A 27,884-nucleotide genomic window follows, 5' to 3' on the forward strand; every position below is an offset into this window, starting at 1 on the left:
CGGCATCTTCCCAGCTCCCCCTCATATTTATCCGGCGTCGGAACCTTGGGCTCACGGAAGGACACAGCTCCAGAAGCGGCAGGCGAGATGGGTGAAACCGGTAGTGGATCCTCCACCGGAAACTTGCGCTGGTTCTGGACCTCCGTCAGACCGGTAGAAAGGTTCCGAACTGCCAACGCGATCTCCTGTAGCTCCGTGCTATGATGGCCCAACATCTTCTCCTGATGGGTAATGGCATGGCGAACAGAGTCCAGGTCCGCTGGGTTCATTACTGGCGGATCGTTCTGTCACGGTTTACTAAGCCAGAACCCAGAAGCAGACCAGGACAAGGTAAGTTGAAACAAAGGTGAGTGTTTATTTAATAGATCCACGAGTGAGGCTGAATAATCCAGGGAACAGAGCGGGTGGCGTGGATGGGTTGTTGAGGGTGCAGTGGTAGGTCCAGTAATGGCTCGGCAGCCGCCGACCATCAGGCAGAGGTTGGGTGAAGGTTCGGGTGAGTGACTGCAGATAGAAAAAACTGAGGTAAGTATACAGCAAGTCAAAAGGTGCAAAACAACAAAACTAACGCTAGAAGTTCCAAGGCTGATACACGGACAAACATACTGTTCATGGCTAACGATCCGGCAGGGAATGGATGTTAGGACAGAGCCTAAGAAGGGTGATGATCAGGACCAGGTGTGCAGATTGCTGATGGGATGCAGGTGCGGAAATCAAGAGAGCTCCCGCCTAGCAACGTTGCCCGGCAACCAGGCAGGGAGCGTTCCAGAGCCCTCGGGAAACTGGAGATCCCGAGCAGAAAAACTAGTACACAGACAGGAACCGACTCAGACTGCAGGGATCGTTACAGAAAGCGTTGCTCAAACTCCCGTAACAGTCCCGTTATTTTATCTTTGAACCGCTTCATGTCTGCCACATGTTGGGTCGCGCACACATTTTTCAGACAGGGGAAGTGAGCTGCATCACCACCGGCAAGTTGCGTCTCCCACAATGACAGCTTCAACTTGAAAGAACGTATGCTGTCATAATACTGCGTGACATCTTTGTTGCGCCCTTGCAGCTGTTTGTTCAAGTTATTCAGGTGCTCTGTAACATCCACCATAAATGCAAGGTCCGGCATCCATTCTGCGGAATGAAATTCTAACACTGGTTTGCCCTTTTCTTCCATGAACTGTTCAATTTCTTCTCGTAAATCAAAGAAACGCCTCAGCACAGCACCTCGGCTTAACCATCTTACCTCAGTGTGGTATGGCAGGCCATAGATGTGGTCTTTCTCTCTGAGAAGGCTGTCAAACTGACGGTGATTCAGGCTTCTGGATCGGATGAAATTAACAGTTTGGATGACCACCTTCATGACGTTATCCATCTTTAATGACTTGCAACACAAAGCCTCCTGGTGCAAAATACAGTGAAAAGTCAAAAATCACGTCCTCCATTTGCAGATTGCACTTTCTCTCTGAACTTTGTCACAACGCCTGCTTTTTTCCCGATCATTGAGGGCGCACCATCTGTAGCCAGGCTGACAGCGCGGGACCAGTCCACTCCGACCCTGTCCAGCGCGCCGACGAGTGCGGTAAAATATCAGCTGCTGTCGTTGTATCTGTCATCGGCACCAACTCCACGAACTCCTCGGTGACGGTCAATGTGTCATCAACTCCGCGGATGAAAAAATGGCCAGTTGTGCAACATCTGTAATGTCCGTGCTTTCATCAATTGCAACCGAAAACGCAATAAATGACTTTACTTTTTGCTTCAACTGGCTGTCCAAATCCACTGAAAGATCGGAAATCCTGTCTGCAACTGTGTTTCTTGTCAGGCTGATATTTGCAAAAGCCTGCCGCTTTTCAGGGCACACAATCTCCGCTGCCTTCATCATGCATGTTTTTACAAATTCACCCTCACTAAATGGTTTTGAAGCCACTGCGATTTCATTAGCAATGAGGTAGCTAGCGTTCACTGCAGCGTCACTGATGTCTCGGCTGTGAGTAAACACAGACTGCTGTTTCTTCAGACCCGCCAACAGTTCATTCACCTTCTCTCATCTCCGCTGTCCTTGAAAGTTGTCATATTTGTTGGCATGAAGACTCACATAGTGGCGGCGAAGGTTATATTCTTTCAGCACTGCAACATGCTCTGAACACACCAAACATACAGCTTTCCCATTCAATTCCGTGATTAAATAGGATGACCATTTTTCTTGGAACACTCTGCACTCTGCGTCCACTTTTCTCTTTTTTGACAGAGACATATTGGGGCAATGAGGGTGCCAAAGCACATAATGTTAAAAGTAGAAGCCGTAATAAATATCGCGGGCAAAACAAAGTAGCTCATTGGCTGCACGTGGCTTGACCTACTTGCTCTGCCCCGGTATAAACAGTTTGCTTGCTTAACACAATTGCTATTGCGCCATCCAGTGGACACAATTGGAACAGCAGTTTATTTTATAGAAAAATTGCAGCGCATTTTTATACTTCCCCCCCCCAATTTTTTTTTTTTTCAAAATCATCTCGCGGGCCGGATTAAACCCGTTTGCGGGCCTGATCCGGCCCGCGGGCCGTACGTTTGACACCCCTGAACTAGACTATATAAAGGAGTACCAGTACTGAGTCAATGTGCAGGGGTACCAGGTAAAAAAATCCAGAAAATCACATTGTATGATTTTTAAGTAATTAATTTGCATTTTATTGCATGACATAAGTATTTGATACATCACAAAAGCAGAACTTAATATTTGGTACAGAAACCTTTGTTTGCAATTACAGAGATCATGCGTTTCCTGTAGGTCTTGAACAGGTTTTCACACACTGCAGCAGGGATTTTGGCCCACTCATCCATACAGACCTTCTCCAGATCCTTCAGGTTTCGGGGCTGTCGCTGGGCAATACGGACTTTCAGCTCCCTCCAAAGATTTTCTATTGGGTTCAGGTCTGGAGACTGGCTAGGCCACTCCAGGACCTTGAGATGCTTCTTACGGAGCCACTCCTTAGTTGCCCTGGCTGTGTGTTTCGGGTCGTTGTCATGCTGGAAGACTCAGCCACGACCCATCTTCAGTGCTTTTACTGAGGGAAGGAGGTTGTTGGCCAAGATATCGCAATACATGGCCACATCCATCCTCCCCTCAATATGGTGCAGTCGTCCTGTCCCCTTTGCAGAAAAGCATCCCCAAAGAATGATGTTTCCACCTCCATGCTTCATGGTTGGGATGGTGTTCTTGGGGTTGTACTCATCCTCCTCTTTCCTCCAAACACGGCGAGTGGAGTTTAGACCAAAAAGCTCTATTTTTGTCTCATCAGACCACATGACCTTCTCCCATTCCTCCTCTGGATCATCCAGATGGTCATTGGCAAACTTCAGACGGGCCTGGACATGCGTTGGCTTGAGCAGGGGGACCTTGCGTGCGCTGCAGGATTTTAATCCATGACGGCGTAGTGTGTTACTAATGGTTTTCTTTGAGACTGTGGTCCCAGCTCTCTTCAGGTCATTGACCAGGTACTGCCGTGTAGTTCTGGGCTGATCCCTCACCTTCCTCATGATCATTGATGCCCCACGAGGTGAGATCTTGCATGGAGCCCCAGACCGAGGGGGTGATTGACCGTCATCTTGAACTTCTTCCATTTTCTAATAATTGCGCCAACAGTTGTTGCCTTCTCACCAAGCTGCTTGCCTATTGTCCTGTAGCCCATCCCAGCCTTGTGCAGGTCTACAATTTTATCCCTGATGTCCTTACACTGCTCTCTGGTCTTGGCCATTGTGGAGAGGTTGGAGTCTGTTTGATTGAGTGTGTGGACAGGTGTCTTTTATACAGGTAACGAGTTCAAACAGGTTCAGTTAATACAGGTAATGAGTGGAGAACAGGAGGGCTTCTTAAAGAAAAACTAACAGGTCTGTGAGAGCCAGAATTCTTACTGGTTGGTAGGTGATCAAATACTTCTGTCATGCAATAAAATGCAAATTAATACTTAAAAATCATACAATGTGATTTTCTGGATTTTTGTTTTAGATTCCGTCTCTCACAGTTGAAGTGTACCTATGATAAAAATTGCAGACCTCTACATGCTTTGTAAGTAGGAAAACCTTCAAAATCGGCAGTGTATCAAATACTTGTTCTCCCCACTGTATAAGGAGAACCAGTACTGAGTCAATGTGCAGGGGTACCAGGTAGTTGAAGTAATAACTAGACTATATACAAGGAGAACCAGTACTGAGTCAATGTGCAGGGGTACCAGGTAGTTGAGGTAATAACTAGACTATATACAAGGAGTACCAGTACTGAGTCAATGTGCAGGGGTACCAGGTAGTTGAGGTAATAACTAGACTATATACAAGGAGTACCAGTACTGAGTCAATGTGCAGGGGAACGAGGTAGTTGAGGTATTAACTAGACTATATATAAGGAGTACCAGTACTGAGTCAATGTCCAGGGGTACCAGGTAGTTGAGGTAATATGTACATGTAGGTAGGGGTAAAAGTGACTAGGCAATCAGGATAGAGATTACATCTCCTCATCCAGGGAGTGCACACACACACACTCACTGACACACACACACACACACAGGGAATGTTGTGTTAGTTTAATATTGTTTCAGGACTATGAAAATGGAAAAAATGTTTAGCCTATGGATTATGAAAACAACAAAAATATATGGTAAAATGGGAGAGGAGAAATGACTAGAGACAGTGTTGTTTAACTCACTGACCATGACCCATGAGTTCTTCTTACCTTTGTTCACTAGAAAAGTCTCCCTCTCTGAAGTATAGAGGGTGAGCCATAGACGAGTCACTCTTCATGGACACACAGCTGGGTACAGGGGAGGCTGGTCTCTCCTGCTTGATTGGACTTCAACACAACAGAGACAAACATTACGTCTCTCATCTACTTGGTACACCTACTGGAGAGCTCTTCTTTATCTACAGTGGTGTTACTTTGGCAGATAATGTCACCCATCTAAATAAATAGTATATATATATATAGTTAACTAAATGTATGGTGCTTTTGGTTTATGTCAGTTTCATTGTTTGTCATGCTATAAATGGTTATTTTATGGTTGTAAGTGGTAAAATGAACTAGAAAATGTCATATTTTGTAATTCTGAGTAATTACTACTTTAGTAAGGATATACTTTATTCAGTAATACTGCAGTTGCTAAATAATTCCAATAGATGGCAGCATAAGACCATGAATGACATTTCAGAAGGTTAGTTTAGTTTTCTCCCTGGATACGCCACCACTCCCCCTCACAGGAAAACTCCTGCACACGCTTTTTACTGTCCCTTTCCACACTGCTAACGCAAGAGGAACGACTGAAAAAGCATTTAACAGATTACTGTGAAGTAATATAATGATGAATCATGTTTGTTATTATTAGCTGTTTTTATGCTCATGTTTTGAAATTATACTTCATTAATATAACGTTGATCACTAAGCCTGAACATTAATTTAGGCACATCTGGTCGAGAAAAACGTATTTTCCTAGTACATTCATTGTCAGATTCATCAACCAGCAGCGAGCACTCTGCCTTCTAGCACAAGCGAGGGGCATGTTGAGGTACATTTGCTAACCGGGAGGGTTGCATGATGTAATTCATTGGCGGGCTGGAAGACGCACTCTTGTCTTATCTATTCCGAGGTTGTTTACTCCCAATATTTTATAATGCATGTATACTAGGGTTGAGGTTAGCGCATCTGACTAGTGATTATTTACCAGGGGTTCAACACCTGCTATAGTCACTATTTAATTGCTCTTCCAAAAGCATCACAGGCCTAATACGAGATATATAGCTAACTAAAGTAATGAGTGACCATTTTAGAAAATCATGGGACATATAGTATTTGGTTGCATGCTATTTTATGTCAATCATATTGCTGCTTGTAGCCTATAACTGATGCTTCGTTGTCTTATGCTGCCATCTATTGGAAATATTTAGCAAATCAAAGTTATTAATTCACGTACAGACATTGGTGAGGCAGCTGAGAATAAAGTGTATTTTTCTTGTTAATTCCTCAGATCAGTCTCAAACCTGCCCCACCTATCCCACGCCAATTGCTGGACTTTCACACAGAGGTTACTAGGTCACCCAGTTCAAGCCACATTTGAAAAATATAACAAAAGTGTCTTATTTATCAAGTGTTCTGTCTTGCAATAATAAATATTATAAAATAACTAATAACAAAAGAAAAAGCAAAATGTTTGACAGGTTTTGATTAACAAATTTTTTAAAATGCTATTTAGTACTATAATTGTATTTACTAAGATAATATTATTACTAAAATAGTTTCTAAAAGTGTTCTAGGCTACCCTACCCTAGAATTAGGGTTAAGGTTAAGGCTAAAATAGGTTATAACTAGGGTTAGGGGTTAGGGTTAAGGCTAAAATAGAATTAGGGTTAAGGGTTAAGGTTAAAATACGTTATACCTAGGGTTGAGGCTAAAATAGGTTATACGTAGGGTTAGAGTTTCTGTATTGCACTTTGAAACATCTGCTGAAGTACAAAGGGCTTTATAAATACTTTTGATTGATTGATTGTTAGGTTTACTGTTTTTAAGGCAAAAAACTGTATGGGTTTATTGCTCTCTTGCTCCTCCCTGTGGCCTTCTGTGGTTACTACATAACTCATTCATGACACTTGCTAGGCTCATAATCTGAGGTTGCAACTGTGTCAGATCTACAAATCCATTAGCTAGACCACCCGATTAGACAACAATCACCCCATTATACCCATTTGGTTTGCAACTCAGTGAACCTGCGCAGCATTCGCTCAATTTGATGCCTGAACAAAGGTTTCGATACATATCAAATTACCCAGCAGCCATTTAGAAACAACAAATCGTCAAAGAAAAATTGTTATTTCTTAATTTAAAAATGTATTCTGGCTGTTTAAATCAGCCACATCTTGAAAAAGAGGACAGGGACATGTGTTTTGTTTAGGTTGTACACCCTTTTCTGAAAACAAATATGGTTAACCATGACCAGAAACGGTTTAACGTTTGATGGATATCTGCCAGCCATCGCTTACATGTTCGGTGAACACAACGTGTACTCAGGGGAGCAGTAACCCTCTCACCAAGTATCAATAACCTTGATAATAATAAGTTACTTGAGGTAAGCCTACAGTGTTAACTATATACATGCTGTCCTTAATCAAAAAGCAAATTGAACAATAAACTCCGGCATCTCAACACTGAAACGAACTCTGTCGTTATTCCCCAAGATCACTTCAGCCCACTCTGCTCCTAACTGGACAATATCCTGGCGCCACACCGGACGTTGTGGACGACACCGGACGACAGTTCTGTACGGGGGCGCGGGCAATTCCAGAACGCGGACATGAGCAGAGCAACACAATAAACTAAACCCAGTCTTTACAGTGGTTTACATTAGTAATATTCATTTTTTATATGTAAAACAAACATTCAAAGTTTTGAGATCTGGGCCCATATCCACAAAGTCTCAGAGTAGAAAATTGGTCTTGAGGAGAATAAATACATTTTACTCTTATGGGTATAAATTAAAGCTATGCATGAAGTCTCTAGTCCCACCTAGTCAGCAGATATTTAGGACACCTCTTGAGCTAACCAGTTAAGAATTAACAGCAGGTGTCTTGATAATACTATAGAATAATGCAGTGAGTCAGTGGTTCCTGCACCACATGTAATTGCTTTGGAGTAGTTCAAAATAATATTTTTATATTTCTATATGATCAATCCATAAATAATATAGACCTACATGCAACAGTATGTCTTGTGTTTTTGGCAATGATTTCTGTATAATAATTATGTATAGGTGATACCATGTATGTCTGCATAGCATGTTGTCTTCATTTTGGCAGATCAACTCATGCTTATTTCTGAAGATTAACTCAGGTTTTTGCCCAGCGGCTAAAGAGTTTGAGCTGTGGCAGGAGATGGACCTATGGCAGAAAGGTGGCTGGTTCGAATCCCGAGCCGGGCCCTGGAAAAACAGGCGGGCTTGATCTGACCACTGGAGGGCTGCTGGGTTCACATCCTCAAAACATTCACCTTTTGTTGATCAGAACTCTAGAGGTTCTTCTTCACTAAACCCAACAATATATCTAACTTTTAGTGGTTCCAAATATTAAGGAAGTGATAGAAGCCTTTTTGGTTCTATAAGGAACCTTCTTTTCTAAGTGTGTATAATAAACACAATTATTTAATTACCTACGTCATGTTTTTTCAAGTTATCCCTTTGGAGCGCAACATCACGTTGTTAAAAAATACTTCTAATTTGGGCATGGCTATAAAATTGCCAATTGAAGGCATCTAGGGCGAAATATGTGTTAGATGAAAATGAACATTGTATGCAACGTTGTAGGCAACATTATTGACACGGGACTTGATGCCTACGATGCCAAAGCTATTTAGAGTTGTTAAACGGGTGTGAAGAGTGTGTTGGTATAACGGTAATATTGTCAAAATTCTGCTTGTAACAACTATCAGAGTTGGTTAAAGAAATATGCATTCCATTATATTAGGCAATAATGAAGAGTAGGCAAAGTGGTCGTGTTGTGTGAAAATTTTATCAAATGTTTTACATTGCAACGAGTCCAGTCAGGGTGCTGCAGAACCCCTGCAGTACCTCCACTGACCCCGGATTGAGAACTCCTGATTTAGCAGATGCTCTTATCCAGAGCGATTTACGATAGCTCTGAAGATAGCTATTTATTTTAGAAATAAACTTAACAAATTCTTCATAAAATTGTTATCTCGCCTCTTAGCTTTGCTGTCATGTTCCCCAGAGAGACGCATTTTAGAGGCAGGGCCCCCCTCCTCTCTCTCCCCAGAGAGACTCATTTTAGACCACTGACCCCTAAACAGAGATGCAGCATGTTGGTTGTGGTGAACACAGTGACAAACTAATTCTAGAATGTCCATTGTTCTCTTTTACTCATGATCTCTTAGAAATAAAACATTTACTAACAGACATATCGAAACAGTCAGGCTATTTAATGCAATCAGATGAACATCTGGTTGTGACATCTCTTCTCCATGTTAACTGTCAATAATAATAATAAGTCACTGTTTGTTAAGGTAGTTATAGACAGTGCAGCAACACAAGGCCATGTCTCACACGTATTTGTATTCATTAAAAGTAGGCTATTTGTTGTCTTTCAGTCTGAGAATGTAGACAGAAGGGCTAAAACGGGCATGATTGATCTGAGGGGAAATCATTGATCCATTCAGAAAGTATTTTTGCAACAAGTAGGAGATTTATATTATGTAAAGTAGGCAAGGTTATAATATATAATAGCGGTTTGTTAGTGATATGCAGATGGAGGTCTATACCTCAGCTATAGCCTACATATCCTAGATGACCAGCCTAAACCTGTTCAGATCAGTTCCCATAACGTTACAGGCCTACCAGTAGCAGGACAGAGCATGTACACTATATATATACAAGTATGTGGACACCACTTCAAATGAGTGGATTCGGCTATTTCAGCCACACCCGTTGCTGACAGGTATATAAAATCGAGCACACAGCCATGCAATCTCCATAGACAAACATTGGCAGTAGAATGACACCGTACTGAAGAGCTCAGTGACTTTCAACGTGGCACCGTCATAGGATGCCACCTTTCCAACAAGTCAGTTCGTCATATTCCTGCCCTGCTAGAGCTGCCCCGGTCAACTCTAAGTGCTGTTATTGTGAAGTGGAAACATCTAGGAGCAATAACGGCTCAACCGTGAAGTGGTAGGCCACACAAGCTCACAGAACGGGCCCGCCAAGTGCAGAAGCACATAAAAATCGTCTGTCCTTGGTTGCAACACTCACTACCGAGTTCCAAACAACGTCAGCAAAATAACTGTTCGTCAGGAGCTACATGAAATGGGTTTCCATGGCCGAGCAGCCGCACACAAGATCACCATGCGCAATGCCAAGCATCGGCTGGAGTGGTGTAAAGCTCGCCGCCATTGGACTCTGGAGCAGTGGAAACACGTTCTTTGGAGTAATGAATCACGCTTCATCATCTGTCAGTCCGACGGACGAATCTGGGCTTGGCGGATGCCAGGAGAACGCTACCTGCCCCAATGCATAGTGCCAACTGTAAAGTTTGGTGGAGGAGGAATAATGGTCTGGGGCTGTTTTTCATGGTTCGGGCTCCATAGTTCCAGTGAAGATAAATCTTAACGCTACAGCATAAAATGACATTCTAGACGATTCTGTGCTTCCGACTTTGTGGCAACAGTTTGGGGAAGGCCCTTTCCTGTTTCAGCATGACAATGTCCCCGTGAACAAAGCGAGGTCCATACAGAAATGGCTTGTCGAGATCGGTGTGGAAGAACTTGACTGGCCTGCACAGAGCCCTGACCTCAACCCCATCGAACACCTTTGGGATGAATTGGAACGCCGACTGCGAGCAAGGCCTAAAAGCCCAACATCAGTGCCCGACCTCACTAATGCTCTTGTGGCTGAATGGAAGCAAGTCCCTGCAGCAATGTTCCAACATCTACTGGAAAGTCTTCCCAGAGGAGCGGAGGCTGTCATAGCAGCAAAGGGGGGACCAACTCCATATGAATGCCTATGATTTTGGAATGAGATGTTCGATTAGAAGGTGTAATGAGATGTTGCACCAGCAGGTGTAATGAGATTTTGGACCAGTAGGTGTAATGAGATGTTGCACCAGCAGCTGTAATGAGATTTTGGACCAGTAGGTGTAATGAGATGTTGGACCAGCAGGTGTAATGAGATGTTGGACCAGCAGGTGTAATGAGATGTTGGACCAGCAGGTGTAATGAGATTTTGGACCAGCAGGTGTCCACATACTTTTGATCATGTAGTGTATGTTTGGTGAAGTAATAAAGAAGGTGTAATATTTTGGGTAGATGTTCCTAGAACAGATTATAACTATATATGGACATATTATAAAGTATGTGTATGAATAGAGTCTTAAGGATTAAAGTGGAACTGAGATGAGGAAGTGAATCAGTAGGCCAATGTGACGATATTACAATGTGATGATGTTACAAGTAAGTTACACTTGTTAAATCCACTTCAGTCAGTGTAGATGCAGGGGAGGAGACGTGTTGGAGTCAAGAATGGTCCACCACCCAAAGGACATCCAGCCAGCGTGACACAACTGTGGGAATCATAGGAGTCAACATGGGCCAGAATCCCTGTGGAACGCTTTCGACACCTTGAAGAGTCAATGCCTTGACGAGTTGATGCTGTTCTGAGGTCAAAAGAGGGTGGAGGGGGGCAACTCAATATTAGGAGGGTGTTCTTAATGTTTTGTACACTCAGTGTATTTTTGTTGCTTTATGTAATGGCATATATTTTAATGCTTTATGTAATGTATTTTATCTATTGAAATATAATTTTGATATATTTTAAAATTTTGTTTCATGGTGATTTATTATGTTTTTCAGAATCTCCAACCAAACTCTGAGATCAGTCTCTCCAGTACCAAGTCATCTGTCCATGAAGAGTGACATATCTATGGATCATCCTATACATTTTAGTGATAAATCAGGGACCTTTGACCCCAGGTAAGTTACTGGTCAGAATTGATGATATTACTATTGAAGAGGAGAATCTTCTAGATCTGAAACCAGATGTATTTTGTATTCCTCTCTAGGTTTCTTCCTAGGTTCCTGCCTTTCTAGGGAGTTTCTCCTAGCCACCGTGCTTCAACATCCGAACATGCGCTGTTCGGAACCAGACGACCGTTAGACCCAATGACGTGTTCACTTTACCATGAAACGCTTACTTACGAGCCCTTTCCCAACCATGCAGTTAAAAAGAGACTATATACCAGGAGTACCAGTACTGAGTCAATGTGCAGGGGTACCAGGTAGTTGAGGTAATAACTAGACTATATACAAGGAGTACCAGTACTGAGTCAATGTGCAGGGGTACCAGGTAGTTGAGGTAATAACTAGACTATATACAAGGAGTACCAGTACTGAATCAATGTGCAGGGGTACCAGGTAGTTGAGGTAATAACTAGACTATATACAAGGAGTACCAGTACTGAGTCAATGTGCAGGGGTACCAGGTAGTTGAGGTAATAACTAGACTATATACAAGGAGTACCAGTACTGAGTCAATGTCCAGGGGTACCAGGTAGTTGGGGTAATATGTACATGTAGGTAGGGGTAAAAGTGACTAGGCAATCAGGATAGAGATGACATCTCATCCAGGGAGTGCAAACACACACACACACACACACACACACACACACACACACACACACACACACACACACACACACACACACACACACACACACACACACACACACACACACACACACACACACACACACACACACTCACAGACACACACACACACACAGGGAGGGAATGTTGTGTTAGTTTAATATTGTTTCAGGACTATGAAAATGGAAAAAAGGATTGGCCTATGGATTATGAAAACAACAAAAATAAATGGTAAAATGGGAGAGGAGAAATGACTAGAGACAGTGTTGTTTAACTCACTGACCATGACCCATGAGTTCTTCTTACCTTTGTTCAGTAGAAAAGTCTCCCTCTCTAAACGTCATAGGTAGATCCATAGAATTGTCACTCTTCAAGGACACACAGCTGGGTACAGGGGAGGCTGGTCTCTCCTGCTTGATTGGGCTTCAACACAACAGAGACAAACATTACATCTCTCATCTACTCTGAGTTCAGATGGGGAAACAAGAGTTTCATTCCAAAACGCTATATATCCATTTTCAGAAATGTTGGTCAATTAGATTTGATTGTTTAAAGAAATTAGGAAAGACATTGGTGTGTTTTTTCACCATCTAATCATATATCTGCCTCACTCTCAGAGAAATAAGTAGCACTGCTAGGTTTTACACAGTAATAATATATCTGCCTCACTCTCAGAGAAATAAGTAGTGTTGCTAGGTTTTACACAGTAATAATATATATCTGCCTCACTCTCAGACAAATAAGTAGTACTGCTAGGTTTTACACAGTAATAATATATCTGCCTCACTCTCAGATAAATAAGTAGTACTACTAGGTTTTACACAGTAATAATATATATCTGCCTCACTCTCAGAGAAATAAGTAGTACTACTAGGTTTTACACAGTAATAATATATCTGCCTCACTCTCAGATAAATAAGTAGTACTGCTAGGTTTTACACAGTAATAATATATATCTGCCTCACTCTCAGGGAAATAAGTAGCACTACTAGGTTTTACACAGTAATAATATATATATACCTCACTCTCAGAGAAATAAGTAGTACTGCTAGGTTTTACACAGTAATAATATATATATCTGCCTCACTCTCAGAGAAATAAGTAGTACTGCTAGGTTTTACACAGTAATAATATATCTGCCTCACTCTCAGAGAAATAAGTAGTACTACTGCTAGGTTTTACACAGTAATAATATATATCTGCCTCACTCTCAGAGAAATAATTAGTACTGCTAGGTTTTATACAGTAATAATATATATCTGCCTCACTCTCAGAGAAATAAGTAGTACTGCTAGGTTTTACACAGTAATAATATATCTGCCTCACTCTCAGAGAAATAAGTAGTGTTGCTAGGTTTTACACAGTAATAATATATATCTGCCTCACTCTCAGACAAATAAGTAGTACTGCTAGGTTTTACACAGTAATAATATATCTGCCTCACTCTCAGATAAATAAGTAGTACTACTAGGTTTTACACAGTAATAATATATATCTGCCTCACTCTCAGAGAAATAAGTAGTACTACTAGGTTTTACACAGTAATAATATATCTGCCTCACTCTCAGATAAATAAGTAGTACTGCTAGGTTTTACACAGTAATAATATATATCTGCCTCACTCTCAGGGAAATAAGTAGCACTACTAGGTTTTACACAGTAATAATATATATATACCTCACTCTCAGAGAAATAAGTAGTACTGCTAGGTTTTACACAGTAATAATATATATATCTGCCTCACTCTCAGAGAAATAAGTAGTACTGCTAGGTTTTACACAGTAATAATATATCTGCCTCACTCTCAGAGAAATAAGTAGTACTACTGCTAGGTTTTACACAGTAATAATATATATCTGCCTCACTCTCAGAGAAATAATTAGTACTGCTAGGTTTTATACAGTAATAATATATATCTGCCTCACTCTCAGAGAAATAAGTAGTACTGCTAGGTTTTACACAGTATTAACATATATCTGCCATATATCATTAAATCAAAATCAATCAAAAAAAATAAATAATAATAAATTAAAAAGATGTTGCTCTCTGTCACTGCTTGATGGAGACTGACAGTGTTGTAGAGACAGAGATATTGCTCTCTGCCACTGCTTGAGGGAGACTGATAGTATTGTAGAGACAGAGATGTTACTGTCTGTAACTGCTTGAGGGAGACTGATAGTATTGTAGAGACAGAGATGTTACTCTCTGTAACTGCTTGAGGGAGACTGATAGTATTGTAGAGACAGAGATGTTACTCTCTGTAACTGCTTGAGGGAGACTGACAGTATTATGGAGACAGAGATATTGTTCTCTGTAACTGCTTGAGGGAGACTGACAGTATTGCAGAGACAGAGATGTTACTCTCTGTAACTGCTTGAGGGAGTCTGACAGTATTATGGAGACAGAGATATTGTTCTCTGTAACTGCTTGAGGGAGACTGACAGTATTGCAGAGACAGAGATGTTACTCTCTGTAACTGCTTGAGGGAGACTGACAGTATTATGGAGACAGAGATATTGTTCTCTGTAACTGCTTGAGGGAGACTGACAGTATTGTAGAGACAGAGATGTTGCTCTCTGTAACTGCTTGAGGGAGACTGACAGTATTGTAGAGACAGAGATGTTGCTCTCTGTAACTGCTTGAGAGAGACAGTATTGTAGAGACAGAGATGTTAATCTCTGTAACTGCTTGAGGGAGATTGACAGTATTGTAGAGACAGAGATGTTACTCTCTAACTGCTTGAGGGACACTGACAGTATTGTAGAGACAGAGATGTTACTCTCTGTAACTGTTTGAGGGAGACTGACAATTTTGTAGAGACAGAGATGTTACTCTCTGTAACTACTTGAGAGAGACAGTATTGTGTGACCTGCAGAGTCAAAAGGATGGGCAGATGTTCGGCCCCTTAGTAAACTCCCTAGCAACCTATCAGGGCACAGGTCACACAGGTCAGGGAGGGTTTGAGAGGCAGGTTTATGGTTCCCCCTAGACTCTCAGGCTCCTGTTATGGGGGATTGGGAGTGCAGTGTGGGGTTGAGATACTGATAACAGTCACCGGCAGGGAATACGTAACAGAGGTGTTTTCCAAAACGATCGTTATTAAAACATGAATATCAAATTAAAACTAAGATGACTGCGTTAATGCATTACAAAATAAACTGTATGCTAAAGTCCTATTTAAATCATATTGAAATACGTTTCATGTTCAATCAATTGAGTTCTATTTTGCTACTTGTAGACTACTGTCTGTAATTTGTCTCAATATATTTCCTGATGTGTAGGCTGTAAAGAAGGGGAGGGTGCTCAACCAACGCGAGTCGAGGTCCAAACCCAAAATTAAATCATCATTGAAAAGGAAATGGCCAACGCTCGCTCACCATTACAAATGACTTGTTTTATTTAAGCAAGGTTAAAAGATGAAAGTTTCGGCCTTCATCAGAATAATCACACAAAGGGAATGGACAAGTTCATATAGGGCATGGGAAAGACTATTAGGGAGAAAACTCTCTTCAGCTGGTGGTGCTAATGAGAGAGGGTGTGGTAGACTATACAGGTTGGTCCTCAGGGTGAGCAGTGGTTTGGTCAATGTCTCCACCTAGCGGTCAATTACACAAATGGAACCACTAAAATAATTTGGGAGACAGGGCAATCATTTTTCAACTGCAAAGTAGATATCATTGATGTAAAACCTTTCGCTCTTAGAGATATTAGGACCTATGGCTGCAAATATTGAGGCAGCTTATTCTAATGCTTACACAATAAAAATGCACTAAATCACAGATTCGGCACATCATTGTTCACATGTTAGGCTACACATCATGAAATATATTGAGACAAATTACAGACCGTAGTCTACAAGTAGCAAAATAGAACTCAATCTATTGAACATGACATGTATTTCAATATGATTGAAATAGGCCAATAGCCTAATGTTTATATTTTAATGCAGTCATCTCGGTTTTCATTTGAAGCATCATTTTATATGTCCCTCTCTTGTTTGTATCAATTGCAAAGACATTGGCAACTTTGTATTTGTAGGCAACTTTGTTCTTAAATTATCAATGGATAAACAATGTGATTCTATGTTTAGCAGAGATAATCTGTGTATAAAGTCACGCAGGAGGGCAAATAAGTATTTAACGACGCACTTAACTGTTCTATGAGTGGTCTGACGCAGGAGTTAGATTAGGAGTGTTTTCAAGTGCAATGTTAATAACGATGGTTTTGGGAAACAGCTCAGAGATTTAACAATGCTCCTACGAAGGTTAACTAAGCCTTAATATGCTGTTGGGAAACCGGGCCCAGATCAGTTCAAATAACATTGTAGGCCTACCAGTATCAGGACAGAGCATGTAGCCTAGGACTGATAAGTGATCATAGCCCAAACCTACTCTGACTATTGAATGTCTGACGACTACTTAACTTTAAGTGGCCCCTCTATCTTAAGCCAGCTTTGTTCTGACTTTAACTAGACTAGTAGTGATAGAGAGATAAGACCTGGTTATATCAGGTGGTCTATATATATAGTGGCAGTGGTAGAAGGGGGGGTAGCATGCAGGTCTACAGGACACTGTATGTTTATTAGAGCTCCGAGACAGGATTGTGTCGAGGCACAGATCTGGGGAAGGGTACCAAAACATTTCTGCAGCATTGAAGGTTCCCAAGAACACAGTGGCCTCCATCATTCTTAAATGGAATAAGTTTGGAACCACCAAGACTCTTCCTAGAGCTGGCCACCCAGCCAAACTGAGCAATCAGGGAAGAAGGGCCTTGGTCAGGGAGGTGACCAAGAACCCGATGGTCACTCTGACAGAGCTCCAGAGTTCCTCTGTGGATATGGGAGAACCTTCCAGAAGGACAACCATCTCTGCAGCACTCCACCAATCAGGCCTTTACGGTAGAGTGGCCAGACAGAAGCCACTCCTCAGTAAAAGGCACATGACACCCGCTTGGAGTTTGCCAAAAGGCACCTAAAGGACTGTCAGACCATGAGAAACAAGATGATCTGCTCTGATGAAACCAAAATTGAACTCTTTGGCCTGAAAGCCAAGCGTCAGGTCTGGAGGAAACCTGGCACCATCCCTACGGTGAAGCATGGTGGTGGCAGCATCATGCTGTGGGGATGTTTTTCAGCGGCAGGGACTGGGAGTCTAGTCAGGATCAAGGGAAAGATGAACGGAGCAAAGTACAGAGAGATCCTAGATGAAAACCTGCTCCAGAGCGCTCAGGACCTCAGACTGGGGTGAAGGTCCACCTTCCAACAGGACAATGACCTTAAGCACACAGCCAAGACAACACAGGAGTGGCTTCGGGACAAGTCTCTGAATGTCCTTGAGTGGCCCAGCCAGAGCCCGGAGAGACCTGAAAATAGCTGTGCAGCGACACTCCTCATCAAACCTGACAGAGCTTGAGAGGATCTGCAGAGAAGAATGGGAGAAACTCCCCAAATACAGGTGTGCCGAGCTTGTAGCGTCATACCCAAGAAGACTTGAGGCTGTAATCACTGCCAAAGGTGCTTCAACAAAGTACTGAGTAAAGGGTCTGAATACTTATGTAAGTGTTTTTTTTATTTTTTTCATTACAGGGTACTGTGATGAGGATTATTTATTTTTCCATCCATTTTAGAATAAGGCTGTAATGTAACAACATGTGGAAAAGTCAAGGGGTCTAAATACTTTCCGAATGCACTGTATATAAAATATCCACAGTATTCCAATTGTACAATCATATATCAAATATGGAGCAAACCCTGTAGACAGGTGAAACCGGGGGAAAACCTGCTGTAGCTAACAATACTTTCCCAACCTAGAACCCTAGAAAGCTGAAGGGAGTTGGAAACAGGTACCAGTGCCTTCAGAAAGTATTCATACTCCTTGACTTATTCCACATGTTGTTGTGTTACAGCCCCTTTAAAACTATTTATTTTCCATCTCTCTGTGTTTCATTATTTTCCTTCAGTTCGCAAGAGGCTGGATGTATCTCACCGGAGAAAGCATCTGAGCGAGTGAAACAGCGCCCCTCTGTCTCTCTATGTGTAGGCCATCTATCTGATGCTGTCTGGTCCAAATGAGTATGACATTGTTGCTGCCTGTAGCATTGAATGCAAGTGAAGCCAGCGAGCATTTGGCCTCCCTTGATAAAAAAAAATTACAATTATAGCCAATCAGCATTGAGCTAAACTGAGTGAGCTCGACTGTGAATGGTCCCCAAAAAAGTATCAAGGGAAGCCAGTTTGGATTTGGCTTCACTCCTATCAAATAGCATTGAGAGCATACGTCATTGAAAAAAATAACTTAAATGGTTGCATCTCGTTGTGTTGTTGTCCTCCGGTGGCTAGCTAGCCAGATAGCTAAAATCAACCTTTTCCTAAATTTGCCATGGATGGAGATAGGGATGGCTAATGATTATAACGCTGATTCTGAACTAACCATTAATGCATATATTATTGTGCCCCTGGCCTGAGAGGATGGAAGATCAATATGTAGCTAGATGTAGATGGATAATGCTAACTAGCTAACGTTGCCCATGAAGGGAAGTTAGGCTAGAGAGCAAGCATTTTAGCCAGGTAGCCTAGTACAACAACAACTAAAAGCCTGTACTGTATGACAGTGATAAGACCGTTTTGTTGTGCTGGAATTCTTCTCTCACTCTGTTTTGATTCATGCAGGTGACTGTGACCCTCTGGCAGAAGGCCCAGAATATGTTCTGGAAGTTAAGATAGGAGACATTGCTCAGTTTCTTGGGAAACTGATCTTGCAGGATAACAGCCAGTCACATGCAGGAACCAATCCATGTTCTGTAGGTTTTTGTTTAGCCATCTATAGGACAACTGCTGGGACTGAGAGAGGAGGATGTCATTGGTGTTTCTATACAAGTAGAGTGAGTCAACATGGAAGAGGAGGATGTCATATTTAGCTTATGTTGATTGGACTAAATTGTTTTTGGTATCTTTCAGTTGTCACTGTATTAGACTAAGCATTGGTGACTTAATAATGTTGAAATGTTGAAGTTTAAATGGTGCTGCAATAGTGGAGGCAGCTCCTGTTTTCTTTGCGACTTGCGGTAACTCTCCGTGGTTCTAAATCAATAGTTGTTTAGTGCATATGAACTAACAGGTTATAGAGCAAACAACGCAATTATCACAACACATAGATTGTAGACGTTCGTCTGTCCCTCGAGGATGATGCCGAATCCGGTGAACCACACAATTAAACAAGGATAGCGAGTGAAAAGGATCTGGCTACACTCATACTGTCACTGATCATTACGCAAAAACGCAAATTGAACAATAAACGTCGGTGTCTCAACACTATAGCAAACTCCGTCGTTATTCCCCAAGATCACCTCACCTCTGCGCGTAACTGGACAATATGCTTGGCGCCAAACCGTACATGGACGCGGACAGTTCTGTACCGGGACGCGGACAGTTCCAGAACGCGGACATGAGCAGAGCCACACAATAAACTAAACCCAGTCTTTAAAGTCGGGTATATTAGTAATATTCATGTTTTATTATGTCAAACAAAAATTATTTGTTTTTTCAAACAATGTTTTGAGATCTGGGCCCGTATCCAAAAAGCGTCTCAGAGTAGAAAATGTGCCGTATATGTGCTGAGAATAAAGCCATTTTAGTCCTACTCTTATGGGTATAAATTAAAGCTATGCATGAAGCCTCTTTATTCATAAGTGTCCCACCTAGTTGGCAGATATTTAGGACACCTCATGAGCTATCCTAACCAGTTAAGAGGTACCAGCAGGTGTCTTGATAATAGAAACATGGAGCGAGTCAGTGGTTCCTGTGCAACATGTAATTGCTTTGGAGCAGTGGTGACCTGTCATTCAGGGCAGAGCCCCACCTGTTTAGCAGATGCTCTTACCCAGAGCGATTTACAGTAAGTGCATTCATCTTAAGATAGCTAGGTGAGACAACCAGATAATACAGTCAAATATACAGGACACGAACATTCAATTTCAGCTAAACAATGGATATATAGCGTTTTGCAATAAACATAATAATAATTATATACATCTAAAATCTATTAATTAAACATCTGAGAACAGTAATATTGAAGGTACCCATAAGCAACCATTTCTGATTAAAAAACATGTGAAAAATTGTGGAAATAGCATGTAGGAAATAAACTCTTAATAATTCTTAAACAAAATTGTCATCTCACCTCTTAGCTTTGGTGTCATGTTCCCCAGAGAGACTCATTTTAGAGGCAGGGTCCCCCTCCTCTCTCTCCCCAGAGAGACTCATTTTAGAGAACTGACCCCTAAACAGAGATCCAACATGTTGGCTGTAGTTAACACAGTCATTATTGAATGTCAATAGTTATCATTTATTAATTATCTCTTATAATACATATACTAACAGACATATCGAAACAGTCAGGTGATTTAATGCAATCACATGAATATGTAGTTGTGACATCTCTTCTCCATGGTAACTGTCAATAATAATAATAATAATAAGTCACTGTTTGTTAAGGTAGTTATAGACAGTGCAGCAACACAAGGCCATGTCTCACACTTATTTGTATTAATTAAAAGTCGGCCATTTATTATCTTTGAATCTGTTATTTTCTAAACGTATCTGAGAATGTAGACAGAAGGGCTAAAACAGGCTTGATTGATCTGGGGGGGATCAGTGATCTATACAGAAAGGCTATACCTCAGCCAGTGGCGACCCGTCATTCAGGGCAGGTGGCCTTTCCTGTTTTGCATGTTATTGTGGTTATTGTCACATATCAGTTTGCTAACAATGTAAAAATATATATACACTACCGGTCAAAAGTTTTAGAACACATACTCATTCAAGGGTTTGTCTTTATTTTTTACTATTTTCTACATTGTAGAATAATAGTGAAGACATCAAAACTATGAAATAACACATATGGTATCATGTAGTAACCAAAAAAGTGTTAAACAAATCAAAATATATTTTATATTTGAGATTATTCAAATAGCCACCCTTTGCCTTGATGACAGCTTTGCACACTCTTGGCATTCTCTCAACCAGCGACCCGTCATTAAGGGGAGGTGGCCTTTCCTGTTTTGCATGTTATTTTGGTATTAATACGTGTCACATATCAGTTTGCAAAAAATACAAAAATATATATATATCATTGAGTTAATATAGCCGCATACAAACATGGTCTCTTTTTAGTTTTCTTGAGTAAGGCAGCTCCAAAATGCAGGTGTTTCAGCCTAGCTCAGTGCTTTCTGTGGTGGTGGGGCAGCCAGCGGAAAATACGGAGCGCTGCGCCGTGATTGGCTCAGTGTTTTGTCACTCATGGGGACACTACGTCACTGCCAAGTCTAAGGGTAGAGCTAGAGAATTCAAGCCCCTTGGGTGATGCCATAGAGTTACATTAGAAGTGCCCATCCAAGAAGTTCATTGGCCACAGATAAAATGACATCAAATCACATTATATCTACAGTAGCTTTGATTGGACTGATCAGGTCAACATCATACTTTCAAAATCTTAGCCAGCAGTCATCATCATGAATCAAGTCGACAATCTACAGGCAAATCCTTTTTAATCCTTGTCATATGAAGATAAATAATGAAGAGAAATGATAGGACAGCTGTTGGGACTCTGCGGTTGGGACTCTGCTGTTGGGACTCTGCTGTTGGGACTCTGCTGTTGGGACTCTGCTTTATGTAGGCCCTAACGGTTTGTGAGCACCGCTTGTCACCGTTATAGTGCAATGAATGTATTGTTTAGTGTTGTGTTGTGGAGTGGCTTTGCTGGCATGCATCCCCCTTTATTTATGTTTTGCCCCACCAAGATTGACATGCTAAAATCACCACTGACCTCAGCTATAGCCTAGATGACCAGCCTAAACCTGTTCAGATCAGTTCCCATAACGTTATAACAGTAACAGTAGCAGGAGCCTAGTCCTGATACAGATGGAGGTCTATACCTCAGCTATAGCCTACATATCCTAGATGACCAGCCTAAACCTGTTCAGATCAGTTCCCATAACGTTATAGACCTAACAGTAGCAGGACAGAGCTTGTAGCCTAGGCATGGTATTTTACACACCATTTCCAACGGAGACCATCAGGTTGATCAGCATGATAAGTGATCATAGCTCAAACCTACTCTGACTATTGAATGTCTGACGTCGACCTAACCTTATAATAGTTTGTAGTTTAGCCTAGACCTACGAGAGGCTGCCCGTCTTTCCTACATATCAACACATTTATCCCACTTCTAATGTTAACGAGAAATACGTGCCACTGTTTCAACAGCCATTGTGTAACTGCGTAGGCTACACACTTACTTTCACGTTCATATGAGGAAATCACATCACTTCTTACAGTCGCTGGTGCAGCCGCCTGTTCTCTTGCAGATGAAGTATCTTTTATAGGCGACTCATTCAACCAGCCTAAACAACAATAAATAAAAGATGTCAAATGGTCAAAAGTCAATCCTGATATAGCCATGTACATCAAAGAGAGGTGTATTGCTACAGATGTAGGATCTTAATTTTAGCCAGTTTGCTACAGCAGGAAAATAATCCTGCAGCAACAGGACATTTTAATTATTATGGGAATGGCCGGCAGGGATGCAGCTCAGTTGGTAGAGCATGGCATTTGCAACGCCAGGGTTGTGGGTTCGATTCCAGTATAAAAAATACAAATGTATGCACTCGCAATGTATGTAAGTCGCTCTGGATAAGAGCGTCTGCTAAATGACTAAAATGAAAATCACCATGTAGAATTATGTGTACAGATGTAGGATCTTAATTTGGTCACCCCCAACTGCAGAATAACTTTCCCTCAACACAGTAAATGTAAAACTTGTAGTGTATTTGAGGTTTTAAAAGGCTTCTGAAGTTTGTAATTTCCACTTAGAAATGGCAGACTTGAGTTTCCCTTACTAAAAATGTATCAACCGCTACAAAAATGTCCACTAATTATAATTCACATTTCCTGTTGCTGTAGGAATATTTTCCTGCTGTAGCAAACTGGCTCAAATTAAGATCCTACATATGTATGTGCAAATGTTTTTGGTGAATAAAGTTGATTCTGATTCTGCAAAGGTTGAGTCTCTAGATTCAATTGCTGCTCTGGGGAAATAATGAAATGGAAATCATGGGCGATTTAAACTGGGCCTGGTTATCTCCAAACTTTGAGACCATGTCATTTGTTATATTTCACCAAATTGATAAAGGAAGCTAGAAGGCTGAACCCAGAAGACATCTCTAAATCAACACTTACTGATATTATCCTAAAATCCTTTCACTCATATTGTTGTGTCTCTTTGTTCAACGGACGTCGGGTAGCCTGTGATATTAATATTGTAGCAAACAGCGGGGCAGGGCAGTGAACCCAGGTCGCTGGCCAAAACTAGGTTAACCCTATTGCTGCGATGGGAATTGTAACCTGTCTCACACTGCCCCCTATAAAAGCAAGTATTGTGCTTCGACTACTCAAACCCCTCACACATCCGGGCCGTGTAATCTGATGGCCTCACAGACACCATACTACTTCTGACACCAATGTAGCAACCAGCGGGGCAGGGAAGTGAACCCAGGTTGCACTTGTAAAAAGGCAAACAACCTACGCATCGCTCCACTGGCGCCAATTGGGTTACTTGGTTGGAATTGCATCATAGTACATGGGAATAATGATGCATTTTATTTAGTAAAGTGGTTTCTTGCATCAAACACAACAACATTTTCAGTCACCTCCTCCTTGTGTGAAGGACAAGTAGATAAACAGGTTAATGTCAAGCTCTGCATGTTTTTTGGAATGTCTCATGGAATGTAGGCTTACATTGAACACCACACATTGGCTGCTACTGTAGGCTGAATGATAGAACAGCTATTTCCATGTTAAATGTTATTGGAGGCCTTTTTTTACATTATGATCAAATAGCCTACTTGGTCTCTGTTAAAACTGTAACTTAAAGTGGGTACAGCCTCAGTGTTCACAGTAAACTCACGCCGGAAGTTGCACAGATCGCTACACTATTGTAGAACTATGATACAATTACATTTATCATTCGAAATGTGAAATGTAGAACTATGACGAATGAATATTGATGTATTGAATTCACAGGAGGTTGGTGGCACCTTAATTGGGGAGGACGGGCTTGTGGTAATGGCTGGAGCGGAATAGGTGGAATGGTATCATTAATATGAGCCGTCCTCCCCTCAGCAACCTCCACTGATTGAATTTGACTTGCCCACGTCCAGTTAGCGCCATTTTGTATGATTAAACTGTCAAGTCATTATATATTTTCCGTTCTGAGAGCACCTTCCTGATGACTGGCACTCTGTACATTCCTATGGATGAGGCCTGAGCTGGAATGTGAAGATAACTGAAGCTAGCTAACTTTAGAAAACCAGTATATCTAGCTTGCATCATAGTCCACCCCTCAGGCTAAGTTCAGGTTACAGCATCAGGCAGGCATCAACAGCCGAGTTGTAGGCTACTACCTGGGTCGTATTCATTAGTTTACACAGCAGCCAACAGTTTTAAAATGTTGCATAAACAGTTTACTCCAAACGCTGTACAACGTGACCTAAACGGTATCTTTTGCCAAACGTTTTGCTACGGTGGGCACTAATGAACACACACAACCTGTTTTGAGGAAGTGTAAGTTGTTGTTAGTCTTTCCACAGTATTTATTTGTCTCTCTTTCACACAACATACCTTCCTGAGTGAAAAGAGTTAACAGTAGATAAGAAAGAGAAAATGTTGTTGCTTGTTGTGTTTTAAGCCTGTTTTGAGAAGACAAGCCTATAGGTCTATGATACAGTAGAAGATCACCCTGGGGAACACAGTCTATAGGTCTATGATACAGTAGAAGATCACCCTGGGGAACACAGTCTATAGGTCTATGATACAGTAGTAGATCACCCTGGGGAACACAGTCTATAGGTCTATGATACAGTAGGAGATCACCCTAGGGAACACAATCTATAGGTCTATGATACACTAGGAGATCACCCTGGGGAACACAGTCTATAGACCTATGATACAGTAGGAGATCACCCTGGGGAACACAGTCTATAGGTCTATGATACACTAGGAGATCACCCTGGGGAACACAGTCTATAGGCCTATGATACAGTAGGAGATCACCCTGGGGAACACAGTCTATAGGTCTATGATACAGTAGGAGATCACCCTGGCGAACACAGTCTATAGGTCTATGATACAGTAGGAGATCACCCTGGGGAACACAGTCTATAGGTCTATGATACAGTAGAAGATCACCCTGGGGAACACAGTCTATAGGTCTATGATACAGTAGGAGATCCCCCTGGGGAACACAGTCTATAGGTCTATGATACAGTAGAAGATCACCCTGGGGAACACAGTATATAGGTCTATGATACAGTAGGAGATCACCCTGGGGAACTCAGTCTATAGGTCTATGATACAGTAGGAGATCACCGTGGGGAACACAGTCTATAGGTCTATGATACAGTAGGAGATCACCGTGGGGAACACAGGTGGGCACTGAACGAATTCACCCCCCCTCCGCATCGAATTTACTTCAAATACATTTTAAGGAGAGTAGGCCAATTATAACACTCTGTCTACCAAAAATATAAACTATATTAATACACATAACAATATCATCAACTATATGAATACACATAACAATATCATCAACTATATGAATACACATAACAATATCATCAACTATATTAATACACATAACAATATCATCAACTATATGAATACACATAACAATATCATCAACTATATTAATACACATAACAATATCATCAACTATATTATTACACATAACAATATCATCAACTATATGAATACACATAACAATATCATCAACTATATTAATACACATAACAATATCATCAACTATATGAATACACATAACAATATCATCAACTATATGAATACACATAACAATATCATCAACTATATTAATACATAACAATATCATCAACTATATGAATACACATAACAATATCATCAACTATATTAATACACATAACAATATCATCAACTATATTATTACACATAACAATATCATCAACTATATGAATACACATAACAATATCATCAACTATATTAATACGCATAACAATATCATCAACTATATTAATACACATAACAATATCATCAACTATATTAATATCATAACAATCGTCGTTTTACCTTTTATATGTCTCTCAATAGAAGTAGAGTCTGGAATGATCATTCGGTGGTGGAAAGTTCCTTTAGTTTGTTCTGCTCATTTCCATATCAGGTTCTACCTGTTCTCTCTCCCACTCCCTGTCTCTTTATAGCTCTTACAATGTGCCTTGGCATACATTCTACAAGTGTCTGTAACTCCAAATGTAGTTCTGATTTAGTGTTCCAAATGAAAACAATTTGATTAAACAGGTTAATATGGTTAAAATACATTAAGACTGAGTAATGCTGTGATTGTTTTTATTATTTTGTATTGAAATGTTTGACTTTATTTTCCCTATGTCCTTTCAATATAGGAACAATTTGACATCCTTCTGTAAATATGGACAAAAGTCTATGGATTAATTTGATGGTATGTGTCTTGCAACATTATGTAAAATGACAGGTTGAGAAACACTGCATCTTCCTAGTGTCATGAGCACTCTCTCTCCCTGGTAGCAACATTAATTGCATTCAATTCTCTGCCACTCTGCTCACTCTCTCCCTACTCTGCCTAACGAGCTCCACCTGGCTCCGCCCTGCTCTGCTCTTGTTACCTGGCCAGCTGCACTGCATTTCCCACTCACCATCCTCACCTTGCCTCACTCTGTTCTAATTACTCTGCCAGCTGAACTGCATTTCCCCACTAACCTCTCCCAGTATATCAAGCCCTGTTTTTCAGCCAAGCCCTGTCAGATCGTCTTCAAACCCGGACCAGTAACCTGCCTGTCTGCGCTCTGACTCCTGTTTGTGATACCGATCCTTTCTTGACTGCCTCCTTGTTCTACTGCCCCGTCTATCCCGACCTGCCTTCTGGACCTCGACTACTCTCCGATCTTCAGCCCCTCCGGTAACTCGTTTCTGCCTTCTGTCTCTCACCACGATATTTGCCCAGCCCTGATCTGTGCTTCTGCCTGCCATTCATATTGCTGTTGTGTGTGTGTTCCCCCAGGTCTCCGACCACCAGATGAGCGTGCCCAGACGCTTCACCACCCTCAGCCCGATACGCCGCTCCATCACTGGGGAACACACACACTAAGCACTTGGACTGGACACCCCCGGACATTTGGTGACCCCCGGAGCACAGGTACCCACAGGAGGACCCTGAAAAACCCCTGACACCCCTGGGACTCCTCTTCCCGCCTGAAACCTTCAATAAAGAACTCTGAATTTGAACTTGCGCTCTTGGGTCCTCTTCTGTTCGTGACAGAACGATCTGACCAACATGGACCCAGCGCACTCCCTGACCACGATGGAAGAAGAGCCAGAGATGACTGCCCTACAGCGACTGGAACGCTCTGAGGGAGACATAAATCGGATGGCTGGCGACATCGCTTCCCTTCTCCAGCTATTCAACCAGCAGCAACAACAGTTCCAACTGCAGCAACAACAGCTAGCCCAAGCCCTGCAACTACTCTCAAACCCGGCTACTCCACCTGCACCCCCCCCTGGTCCTTTTGTTCCTGTACCACCGATACTCCTTCATCCCTCCGCTGGAGGTCCCAATGCTGCAGGCCCGGCAGTGCTGCCACCAGATCC

General features: G+C 41.6%; 1 long non-coding RNA gene across 1 annotated transcript; it reads right to left on the reverse strand.

The window, feature by feature from the left end:
• Nucleotides 1-4,712: 4,712 nt before the first annotated feature.
• Nucleotides 4,713-20,387, reverse strand: LOC121557178. The gene is made up of 3 exons (XR_005998322.2): nt 20,356-20,387; nt 12,485-12,601; nt 4,713-4,837 (listed from the first exon to the last, which is right to left on the reverse strand). It is a non-coding gene; the product is annotated as an uncharacterized LOC121557178 (long non-coding RNA).
• Nucleotides 20,388-27,884: the final 7,497 nt, after the last annotated feature.

Source organism: Coregonus clupeaformis, unplaced genomic scaffold (assembly GCF_020615455.1).
Source record: "Coregonus clupeaformis isolate EN_2021a unplaced genomic scaffold, ASM2061545v1 scaf3043, whole genome shotgun sequence".
In the NCBI taxonomy this organism is placed as follows: domain Eukaryota; kingdom Metazoa; phylum Chordata; class Actinopteri; order Salmoniformes; family Salmonidae; genus Coregonus; species Coregonus clupeaformis.